The sequence below is a fragment of the Jaculus jaculus genome, chromosome 10 (genome assembly GCF_020740685.1).
Source record: "Jaculus jaculus isolate mJacJac1 chromosome 10, mJacJac1.mat.Y.cur, whole genome shotgun sequence".
In the NCBI taxonomy this organism is placed as follows: Eukaryota; Metazoa; Chordata; class Mammalia; order Rodentia; family Dipodidae; genus Jaculus; species Jaculus jaculus.
In genome coordinates, this window is record NC_059111.1 from 59,351,195 (window position 1) to 59,362,557 (window position 11,363).

General features: G+C 40.8%; 1 pseudogene; it reads left to right on the top strand.

Annotated features, from left to right (window-relative positions):
• Positions 1-261: 261 nt before the first annotated feature.
• LOC123463965 lies at positions 262-803 on the top strand (annotated as a pseudogene).
• Positions 804-11,363: the final 10,560 nt, after the last annotated feature.

Below are 11,363 nucleotides of genomic sequence, written 5' to 3' on the forward strand. Positions count from 1 at the left end.
CATCAAAATGGAATTTTAACTAGATTTTATTCAGAAGGTGCAAGAAACATGGGGACCTATTTCTCCAAAATTAATTTTGGGAACATTTCAGAATATACCTTTTCCAGGATAAGTTTCCCTGAGTAAAGAGTTCGACCTGGGCAGAGTGGCACTGGCACCATGTCTGTCCCCAATGTGCTGTCCCGCTTCTGGGAGCACGGGTGGGGGGGGGGTGAGGGGGATTTGTGGGGGAGGGGGTCATGGTGTTCGTGGAGAGTAGCTATGCAGAGCACATCAAGGAGATGTGCAGTGCCTTGCCTAGAGCCAGGGCTCTTTCTGAAGCTGTCCACTGCGGGCACCCCCGCAGGCTAGCCCTTGCTGGTGTCCACATTTACTGCCTCAGTCTGCACCATGAGTAGGAGCTGTGCTCCCAGGCGGGAGAGGACGCGCTAAGCCCAGGCCACTGCCATGGTCTGCAACAATCTGTGCCTAGACATGACCACAAGGATGTGCAGGAAGAGTGCAAAAAGAAAGGGCTGCCTGGACCTGCTTCACAGCCTTCTGCCCAGTCAGTGCCTTGGTACCCAAAGAGAAGATCCTTGACCCTCATAACCTGAGACTGTGGCTCAAGGAGGCAAAATAGTCTCCATGATCTTTCCCATCCCCCACCTCATTGTTTCTAAGATAATGACAATGGAAGAAGGAGATCTCATCTTGACCGGAAACCTAAAGGAGTTTGGCCAGTTAAGGAAAATTATGAAATTGAGGCTGGCACAGATGGGGTGGTCAATATGAAGTTAAAAATGATCTGGCTGGATTACTAGACCTCAAAGAGGTAGTCCCTTCAAGAAAAACGTGATGTGAAAGAACTGGGCCAGAAGTGGGGAAAACCAAAATACAGGCTGTGTAGTGCTTCCCAACAAGAAAATATGCCTTCCTTTCCTTCCCTAAAACTGAAAATAAGACTTTCCAGTGAGTCATTCTAAGGTCAGTAGCTCAAGATTTAAGAACTGCAAAGAGAAGGAGAACTCAAATTCTATGTTAGTGGTTCCCAAACTTCCTTGGATTTGTTAGTCATCTGGAGGCATTTCATCCTGAATATAAGTGATAGGACTAATCTCCAGGGAAGCTGCATTCATAAAGCACTTCTTATTACAGAAAGATGGAAAAGCACTGCTCAGATTCAGTTTATTATGCGAAGGACTCCCTTGTTTACTTTGGATATCTATACTAGTCTGTGGATTCTGAGATTTGGAGATAATTTTGAAATGTTTTCCAAATAAATATGTTTTGTGTGGCCTTAAAAAAGAAAGAGTTTTACCATACTTAATTTTAATCTATACTACAGAGCCATAGTAACAAAAACAGCATGGTACTGGCACAAAAGCAGATATGTAGATCAATGGAACAGAATAGAGGACCCAGATATAAGTCCAGGTACCTATAGCCACATGATATTCAATAAAAATGCCAAAAATACTTATTGGAGAAAAGAAAGCCTCTTCAGCAAATGGTGCTGGGAAAACTGGATATGTATCTGTAGAAGGATAAAAATAGACTCTTCTCTCTCTCCATGCACAAGAATTAAATCCAAATGGACTAAAGACCTTAATGTCAGACCTGAAACTCTGAAATTGCTAGAGGAAAAAGTAGTAGAAACCCTTCAACATACTGGTCTTGGCAATATTTTTGTTCATTTTTTATTTATTTGGCAATATTTTTTGTTCATTATTTATTTATTTATTTGAGAGTGACAGACAGAGAGAAAGACAGATAGAGGGAGAGAGAGAGAATGGGCGTGCTAGGGCTTCCAGCCTCTGCAAACGAACTCCAGACGCGTGTGCCCCCTTGTGCATCTGGCTAACGTGGGACCTGGGGAACCGAGCCTCGAACCAGGGTCCTTAGGCTTCACAGGCAAGCGCTTAACCGCTAAGCCATCTCTCCAGCCCAGAACTCAAAAATTTAAATAATAAGAAGTCAAACAAGCCAATTAAAAAATGAGCTATGGAGCTAAATAGAGTTCTCAAGAGAAGAAATATGGATGGCGTATAAGCATCTAAAAAATGTTCTACATCCCTAGTCATCAGGGAAATACAGATTAAAACTACATTGAGATTCCATCTCACTCCTGTCAGACTGGCTACCATCATGAAAACAAATGACCATAAATGATGTCAAGGATGTGGAAAAAGAAGAACCCTTCTACACTGTTGGTGGGAATACAATCTGGTCCAGCCATTGTGGAAATCAGTGGTGAGGTTCCTAAGACAGCTAAATTTGATCTACCTTATGACCCAGCTATAGCACTCCTAGGCATATAGCCTAAGGACTCATCCCATTACCTTATAAGTACATGGTCAACCATGTTTATTGCTGCTCAATTCATAATAGCTGGGAAATGGAACAAGCCTAGATGTCTCTCAACTGATGAGTGGATAATGAAGATGTGGCACATTTATACAATGGAGTTCTACTCAGTGGTAAAGAAAAATGAAGTTATAAAATTTGCAGGAAAATGGATGGATCTGGAAAGGATTACACTAAGTGAGGTAACCCAGGCCCAGAAAGCCAAGTGCCACATGTTCTCCCTCATATGTGGATCCTAGCCACAGATGATTGGGCTTCTGTGTGAGAAGGAAAAAACTCACTAGCAGAGGCCAGTAAGTTAAAAAGGAGACATAAATGGAAGAGAAAGGAAGGAAGGAGGGTACTTAATAGGTTGCTATTGTGTATATGTAAGTAGAATAATAGATTAATGGGGGTGAAAAGGCCCAAAATAAGGTCAGGGGAAGAAATTGAGTAAAGGAAAGGTGGAGGGAGGGCTAATCAAAATCTAAGAGGATGCAAATAAATCATATGGAATCCTCTGGTTTCAGACAATGGAACACTCAGGAGCCATAGATAATTGTTAAAAAATTTTCAGTGCCAGGGATGGGATACCTCCAGTGAGTTGTTGGCCAGGGAGGTCCCTGATGCCCCCAAAACATAGGCCATTGCTGAGGCCCTTGGTTTCCCACCAGGAATAGATGATAAGTCCCTATTGCTGAAGACTCCATACACTCGGGCTGCAAGGCCACTGAGAAATTTTGCTGGAACTGATAACCTCCTCCATGTAGACTAGCTGACAGAAAGCTGGAAGAAGCCATTCTACCTGTAGTTCAGTGGGAGAAAGAGATACCAACAGTGAAGATACTCAACAGTGGACACTGCAAGCCTTATAATTGGCCAGCCATCCCAAATGAGCCAACGGGTACAATAGTGGCACATCTGTCATGGTGGAAACCAACTGCCCTCCAATTGGACTGGAGGCCTGCTCCAAGGGGGGAAACACATCCCTGATTCTGAAAACTTGAAACAGGGGTAGTCATGAGCCCAAGGGGTGTAACATCTGCTGATGTCTGGAAAATTGTATATACTATGCTTATCAAACTGCCTAGTAAACACTTCTCTTAATATTTATACCCTTATATTAATGCTACTCTCACTTTGGGTAGAGAATCTTCTCTTTTCGGATGGCAGTGACTTTGGGATGACTCAGAAGGTATCATAGTGCTGGAAAGAAGTGACTGGAGTACTGAGTAACATCTCAATCACACCTTCCAAGGCTCAGGGTCTAATGCAGAAGAGGTGGCGGAAAGAATGTAAGAGCCAAAGGAAGGGTGGACTCCTTACAACATACTCCCTCCAGACATAAAATGGCCTGGATATCCATGACCTCATAGTGTCTGATACTACCTACACAAGACCATCATAAGAGAAGGAAAAGACCATGACATCAAAATGAAAGAGAGACTGAAATGGGGAGGGGATATGATGAAGAATGGAATTTCAAAGGGGAAAGTGTGTGGGGGAGAGGTTATTACTATGGGATAGTTTTTATAATCATGGAACATGTTAATAAAAATTGAGAAAAAAAAAGAAAGAGTTTGGACTTCCAGTACTGGTGTAAAATTCTGGCCATGCTGCTGCACACCGGTGAACTCAACCTTGGGGAGGCAGAGACAGGCAGATCTGTAGGGCTTATTGTCTAGCTAGTGTAGCACAATCAGTGAACTTTAGCTTTAGTGAAAATAAGGTGGGGTGTGACTGAGGTCACTGACATGTACACACTTGTACAAATTTTCACTCCCACATATACAAAAAAAATACACTAACCCTCCCCCAAGAGGTATTCTTTCCATTGTACTCAATAATAATAATAAAAAAAAGCCTAATGTTCTTTTGAGATTGATGAGCTTTACTTCGTCAGTGAACACATTCCAGAGAAGGCTAACTGGAAAACATTATGGTGTGGAACTCAGCAGCCTGACTATTCTAGCTAGCTCGACTCCCTGGGATTCTTTGCAACATATGAACCTCTATATGACAGGCTACCTTTTTAGACTATAAAACTGGCAGCTCTGTTAGATTTTTTTATGGTTACATGAATTTTGGAATTAGACTTAGCAACCTTTCACACGTTCCATTTCCCCAAGGCAAGAGGCAATTGTTAGGAAGTAGTCATGGAGGCCCTCTCTTGCTTATTGCTAACTGCGACTGGAGAAAAATCACTCAGTGAGGCATGCTGGTAGCACTGTAAATATCACATATCTGCTTCAGCTGGACCCAAATGTTCCCAGATAGTCCTGCTTCCCAACTCACAGGTCTCTTAGTCTCAACAGAATGTTTTTTTTTCAAAATTTCTCTATTACGTTCATACCACTGTCGCTTAATTATAAAACCTCAAACCACTTCAACCCTTGTTCACTTTCAGACTTTTTTACTTTCTATAGAAACTAGAAGCCATCTGAAGAGTATGTATTCTAATCACACAAAACTACTCTAAGTCAGACCTAACTCTCTCCTCTCCCTTCCTAATACCACAGAAGAGCCTCCCATCTGCCTCAGCTTTTCACTCTGCAATAGGTACCTGTTAGAAGGTACATACATTCTTACCCTGGTATAATCCCCTCCTCTTGAAGAAGGGTTAGACATAGTGAGTTGTTTCTAATAGAATATAGCAAAAGTGGCAGAATTCACTGATGGATGGCTATAGAAAGATTGTAGATTCTGTTTGGAGAGTCTTCTAGGTCTCTTGCCTGTGTTGAAAGATCTCTCTTGCTTTTATTGCCTGCTCTGAAAGAAGCCAGCCATGTTGTGAACTTCCCTAGGAAGGTGTCTTGCAGACAGCTCTCAGGCAATGGAGTCCTTCTGTGTAACAGCCTGTCAAAAGCTGAATACCAGCAATGACCATTGTCGGAAAACTTGGAAGCAGATTCTGTGGTTGAGGCCATGTCTCTACTTTTTTTTAAAGATTATTTATTTATTTATTTGAGAGTGACAGACACAGAGAGAAAGACAGATAGAGGGAGAGAGAGAGAGAGAATGGGCGTGCCAGGGCTTCCAGCCTCTGCAAACGAACTCCAGACGCGTGCGCCCCCTTGTGCATCTGGTTAACGTGGGACCTGGGGAACCAAGCCTCGAACCGGGGTCCTTAGGCTTCACAGGCTAGTGCTTAACCGCTAAGCCATCTCTCCAGCCCATGTCTCTACTTTTTAAGTAGAGTTCTAAAGTAGATAGAGCACTCTTTGTAAGAGTTCTGTTCATTCAGATAATAGAACTTGCAGTAAGAAATTCATATCTGTGTCAGACATGGTAGTATACGCCTTTAATCCAGCACTCAGGAGGCAGAGGTAGGAGGATTATCATGGATTTGAGGGCACACTGAGACTACATAGTGAATTCCAAGTCAGCCTAGGCTAGGGTGAGACCCTACTCTGAAAAACAAACAAACAAAATTAATGTATAACAAATTCCTGGTTCCCTGGTCCAGGTTCCCTGTGCTGGACGGTGTGTGGGTGAGTACAGCATGGAGTGAGTAGGCCCGATCCTTGTTTTCTGGCTCCTCCCAGTTCCATGGTCCCTGTAGGCCCCACTGTGCCTTGCTTGGGGAGGCCTTGCCCCTGTGTGGGCTGTGAAAGCAGGCCTTTTGTTCTGGTATCCTGACTGGCCACTGGGTACCAACATCCCTGTTCACCTGAACCAGAGGGTGTAGAGAGCAAAGGACAAAAACTTGCTTCTTCCTCAATAAAATAAAGAATGTCCCAAGAATGGGTAAACCACAATGTCAAAAAGCCAAGGAAAGTCAGAAAACTGAGAGATCTCCACCAAGGATGCCTAGTTCTACAAGAATGCCTTCAATGAAATCATAGAGAAATCAACAAATTTATTCCCACAATGAAAACACAGCAAGCAATGAGACCCTGATCAAAAGAATCACTGAACTAGAAGCAAGCCATCAAAGAACCAATGCCTTTGACAAAATACAACAACACTTCATGATCAAAACACTGAAAAGAATAGGCATGGAGGGTCTATATCTCAACACACACACACAAAAGGCTGTATATAAAGCATCTAAAGTCCAAATAATACTTAATGGGGGAAGACTCAAGGAGTTTCCACTGAGATCAGGAACAAGACAGGAATGCCTATTCTCACCACTGCTCTTCAACATAGTACTAGAAATACTAGTCCAAGCAATAAGACAGGAAGGCTGGAAAGGAAGAAGTCAAGTTAGCCCTATATGCAGATGACATGATCCTATATATAAGTGACTCCAAAGTCTCCAGCTCAAAAGTTCTAAAGGTGATTAATTCCTTCAGTAAAGTGGCAGGATATAAAATCAATGCACAAAAATTAATAGCTTTTCTATATGAAAAGGACAAACATACATAGAAGTAAATCAGTGAGGCTGTCCCATTTTCAATAGCAACATCAAAAGAAAAAAATAAAAAACTAAATACCTTGGAATAACACTAACCAAGGATATGAAAGATCTATATAATTAAAACATTAAAAAAAAACTCAAAAAACAAATTGAGGAGGACTTGAGAAGATGGAAAGATCTACCAGTCTCCTGGATAGCTAGAATTAATATTGTGAAAATGGAAATTCTACCAAAAGCAATATACAGATTTAATGCAATACCAATAAAGATACGAGCATAATTCTTCATGGAGATGAAAAACATGATCTCAAAATTCATATGTAATGAGAGCAGGCCTCAGATATCCAAACTTATACTCATCAAAAAAGACAAAAAAAAAAATACCCTCTGGAGGTATCACAATACCTGATCTAAAGCTATATTACAAAGCCGTAGTGACAAAAAAAAAAGCATAGTACTGGAATAAAAACAGAAATATAGACCAATAGAACAGAAATGAAGACCCAAACCTTAGGTTAAGTAACTACAGCTACTTGATCTTTGACAAAGGTGCCAATAACGTAGATGGGAGAAAAGACAGCATCTTCAACAAATGGTGTTGGACAATTTGGATGACTATGGTCTACTATTGTACACAAATGAAATTAGACCCACTTGTTTCTCCATAAACAAAAATCAAGTCCAAATGGATTAAAGAGCTTAATATAAGACCTGAAACTTTCCAACTACTGAAAGAAAAAAATAGAAGCCACGATCCACAATACAGGACTAGGAAAAGACTTCCTGAACAAAACCCCAGTAGCCCAGAAAATTAAACAAGCACTCAACCAATGGGATCTCATGAAGGTAAAAAGCTTTTGCACAGACAAACATACCATAAGCAGAGCCAATACATTACTCACTGAATGGGAGAAAATCTTTGTCAGCTATACCACTGACAGAATCTAATATCTAGAATCTACAAAGAACTCCAAAAACTAAACAATGAAAACATCAAACAACCCACTCCAAAGTGGGGCAGAGAAATGAATAGGGAGTTCTCAGAGGAAGAATTACAAATGGCTAGTACATACTTAAGAAAATGTTCAGCATCACTAACCATTAGGGAAATGCAAATAAAAACAACTATGAGATTCTTCCTTCCCCCAGTAAAGATAGCAAACATTAAAAATCAAATGAGAGCCGGGCGTGGTGGCGCACGCCTTTAATCCCAGCACTCGGGAGGCAGAGGTAGGAGTATCACCGTGAGTTCGAGGCCACCCTGAGACTACATAGTGAATTCCAGGTCAGCCTGGGCTAGAGTGAGACCCTACCTCGAAAAACCAAAAAAAAAAAAAAAAAAAAAAAAAAAAAAAAAAAAAAAATCAAATGGAAACAAATGCTGGTGAGGATGTGGAGAAATAGGAACACTCATTCATTAGTGGTGGGAATATAAACTCGTACAACCACTATATAAGCCAATATGGAAACTCCTGAAAAGGATGAATATAGAGTCATCAAGAGACCCAGTTATTCCCTTACTAGGCATTTACCCTAAAAGCTCCATATCTCAGTTCAGAGATATTTGCCCAACCATGTTTATAGCTGCTCAATTCATAATAGCTAAGGATTGGAGTTAACCCAGGTGCAAATGGATAACCAAAATGTGGTATATCTACATGATAGAATTCTACTCAGCAGTAAGAAAAAAATGATACAATAAAATTTGTGGAAAAAATGGTCAATATTGGAACAGATCATACTAAACAAACACATACAATCATAGAAAGACAATCTCTCCATGGTCTCACTCATCTGCAGTTCCTAACCTGGGTCAGCCTGAGCTGCTGACATACCTGAATGGCATTTTGAGGCTTGGACAGTACAGAGGGTAGGGCTTGGGTGAAGGGGAAGAGTGAGTGGAGGGAACACAAAAGTGAACCCAAATTGAACTGGTACCATAGAAACTTATATCCTGGAAGTTAGAATCTTCAAGAGGACCTTAGGAGGAGCACCAGAATAGAAGGGCTCTGGAGAAGGTGAAATGAAATTTAACCTTAAATTTCTCCTGTCCCCCCCCCACCCCGTCTTTTTCTTTTCCTTTGCCACTAGCCTGTAATTTCCTGTACTAGGGTGTGTGTGGTTAACACCCACAATGAGCTGTTGATGAGAAACCTACAAGGCTCCCAAAACAAACAAGACAGACTTTTGTCAGAGTACTTGATTACCCACCAGAGATTAATGGTAAGACTCTACTGCTGAAGACACCATATGCTGTCAACATGGACCATGGAGAAGACCTGGTTGGGATCCAGAAGAGAGCCAGTCCCCAGACAATTAGCCCATCTAGTACTGGATGGCGCCACATGAGCTACTGGGGGTAAAGTGGCCAACATCTGTCTGAGCAACTCAAAGTCTAAGCATTTCAGAAGCAAACAACCTGATGTGATGTTCACATAGTGCAATAGTGACACACAGCCATGGTGGGTAACCAACTGCTCTTGGATTGACCAACAGATATGCTCAGTGGAAAGGAAACCATATCTGGAACTGGGAAACAAGTCATAATAATATCCATCCAGATCATGATTTTTCTTTTCATTGTCAAGCTCTCACTAATCTTGGGTTATAAGAGGGTCTACACCCTTTAAATTCTCTCTAAATTAATAATGGTTCTCCCATTTAACCTGTGCCAACTTCACTCTCTGTTGGAGAATCTTCTCCTCTTTTTCAGAAGGGAGCAGGACCTGAGGATAAATGACCCAGTACACTCCACCCTGGCCCTAGCTGAAGCCACAGAGGAACTGGGAAAATGAGCTAGAGTACTACTTTCTTGGTGAATCTAGTATCAGCACAAGGGTGAAGGAGATAGACACTGAGGATCCTCAACACCTACCAAAGCAGAGATCCAGAGGCTCCTAAGTCACTGAAGTAGACTTAAAATGTACCCAACATGGCTCAGGGAATTTGGGGGAAGAAGGGGTCAGAAAAATTGTTAGAGTCAAAAGTTAGGACATTATGCACAGAGACATTGCCTTTCCCCAATAACTCATTGCTACTCCCACAATGCATGACCCACAATCCCCATGGGGTTGACCTGCATCCCCAGTGAGGAAGCCTCTTCAGAAAAGGGGCAGAGAGGAGGGAAGGATGGTAGCAACATGTGTTGTTTACATACTAGGTATGTCTATATATAATAAAAACAAATTAACAAACAAAAAAGAAATTCATATGTGTACTGACTGATTTTGTAAGTCTTACTAGTCATTTGCTGTGTTAGTGCAAAGAGTGACTCAGTATGAGTCAAGTACCCTTTTAATTCCAATTTCCTTTTGGAATAACTCAAAAATTTCCTTTTTCTTGACATAATGTCAATGAAATTAACTTACAACAAAGTCATTCTTTTCAGAAAGTGCCGATGCAATTAGATATTTACATGGTGAAAAAATTTCCTTCAACTCAAACTTTACATTGCTTACAAATAGTGATTAGAGATGGATATAGACCAAAACAGAAGAGCCAAAACTATGATCCCCCTAAAAGAAACCATATAAAAATATCTCTGCATCCTTGGTTAGATAAAGATTTCTTAAGAAAAACTCAGAAAGTGTCAACTGCTAAAATAAAAAGGTAGGTAACTTGGATTTAATCAAAATTAAAATCACTCACAGTTAAGAAAATGAATACAGCCACAGGCTAGGAGAATATGTAATGATTTTGCAATACATAATGTAACCAAATGCTTGTGCAGGGTGTGTGTATGTGTGTGTGTGTGAGAGAGAGAGAGAGAGAAACAGCAAAAACCTCATAGTTTTAAAAAATATTTTATGTGCTTATTTGCAAGCAGAGGGCAGGGGAGAATATGTATGCACAATTTTGTATATCTAGCTTTACCTGGGTACTGGGGATCAAATTTGGGTCACTAGACTTCACAAGTAAGTGTCTTAACTGCTGAGCCCTCTCTCTATCCCCGTAGTTAGCTATTTGGGGTTTTTTTTTTTTAATGTTTATTTATTTATTTATTTGAAAGTGACAGAGAAAGAAGGAGAGAGAGAGAGAGAGAGAGAGAGAGAGAGAGAGAGGGAGAGAATGGGTATGCCAGGGCCTCCAGCCACTGCAAACGAACTCCAGATGTGTGTGCCCCCTTGTGCATCTGGCTAACGTGGGTCCTGGGGAATCGAGCCTCGAACTGGGGTTCTTAGGCTTCACAGGCAAGCACTTAGCTGCTAAACTTAGCTGCTAAACTATCTCTCCAGCCCATAGTTAGTTATTTTAATTAAACTTAAAGCACTACACTGATTTCAGTGCCAACATGCACTTTTATAAGAAGTTCAAGAACAGGCAAAAGTAATCTATACATATACAAATCAGAATATTAGTTGCATAGGGGAAATGGTTAAAAGGGGGCTTGGAGGCCTCAGTGCCATGATAACATGTTCTATATCTTTATCAGGGTGAAAGTGCATAGGTGTCAAAACTGAAACAATTTGTACTCAGGATCTGAACATTTTCTTCCTTGCAAAAAAAAAAAAAAAATTCTGTACTTTTTAAGTGAGCAGCTTGAAACATTTGGTTAGGTTTGTAAATAGCCTTTGGTCCACTGATCCTTACTCATCTATTAATGATTCAGTGGTAATAGAGAGTAGCTAACTTATATTTAATTTAATTTAATTGTGTAAAATTATTATAAATATGA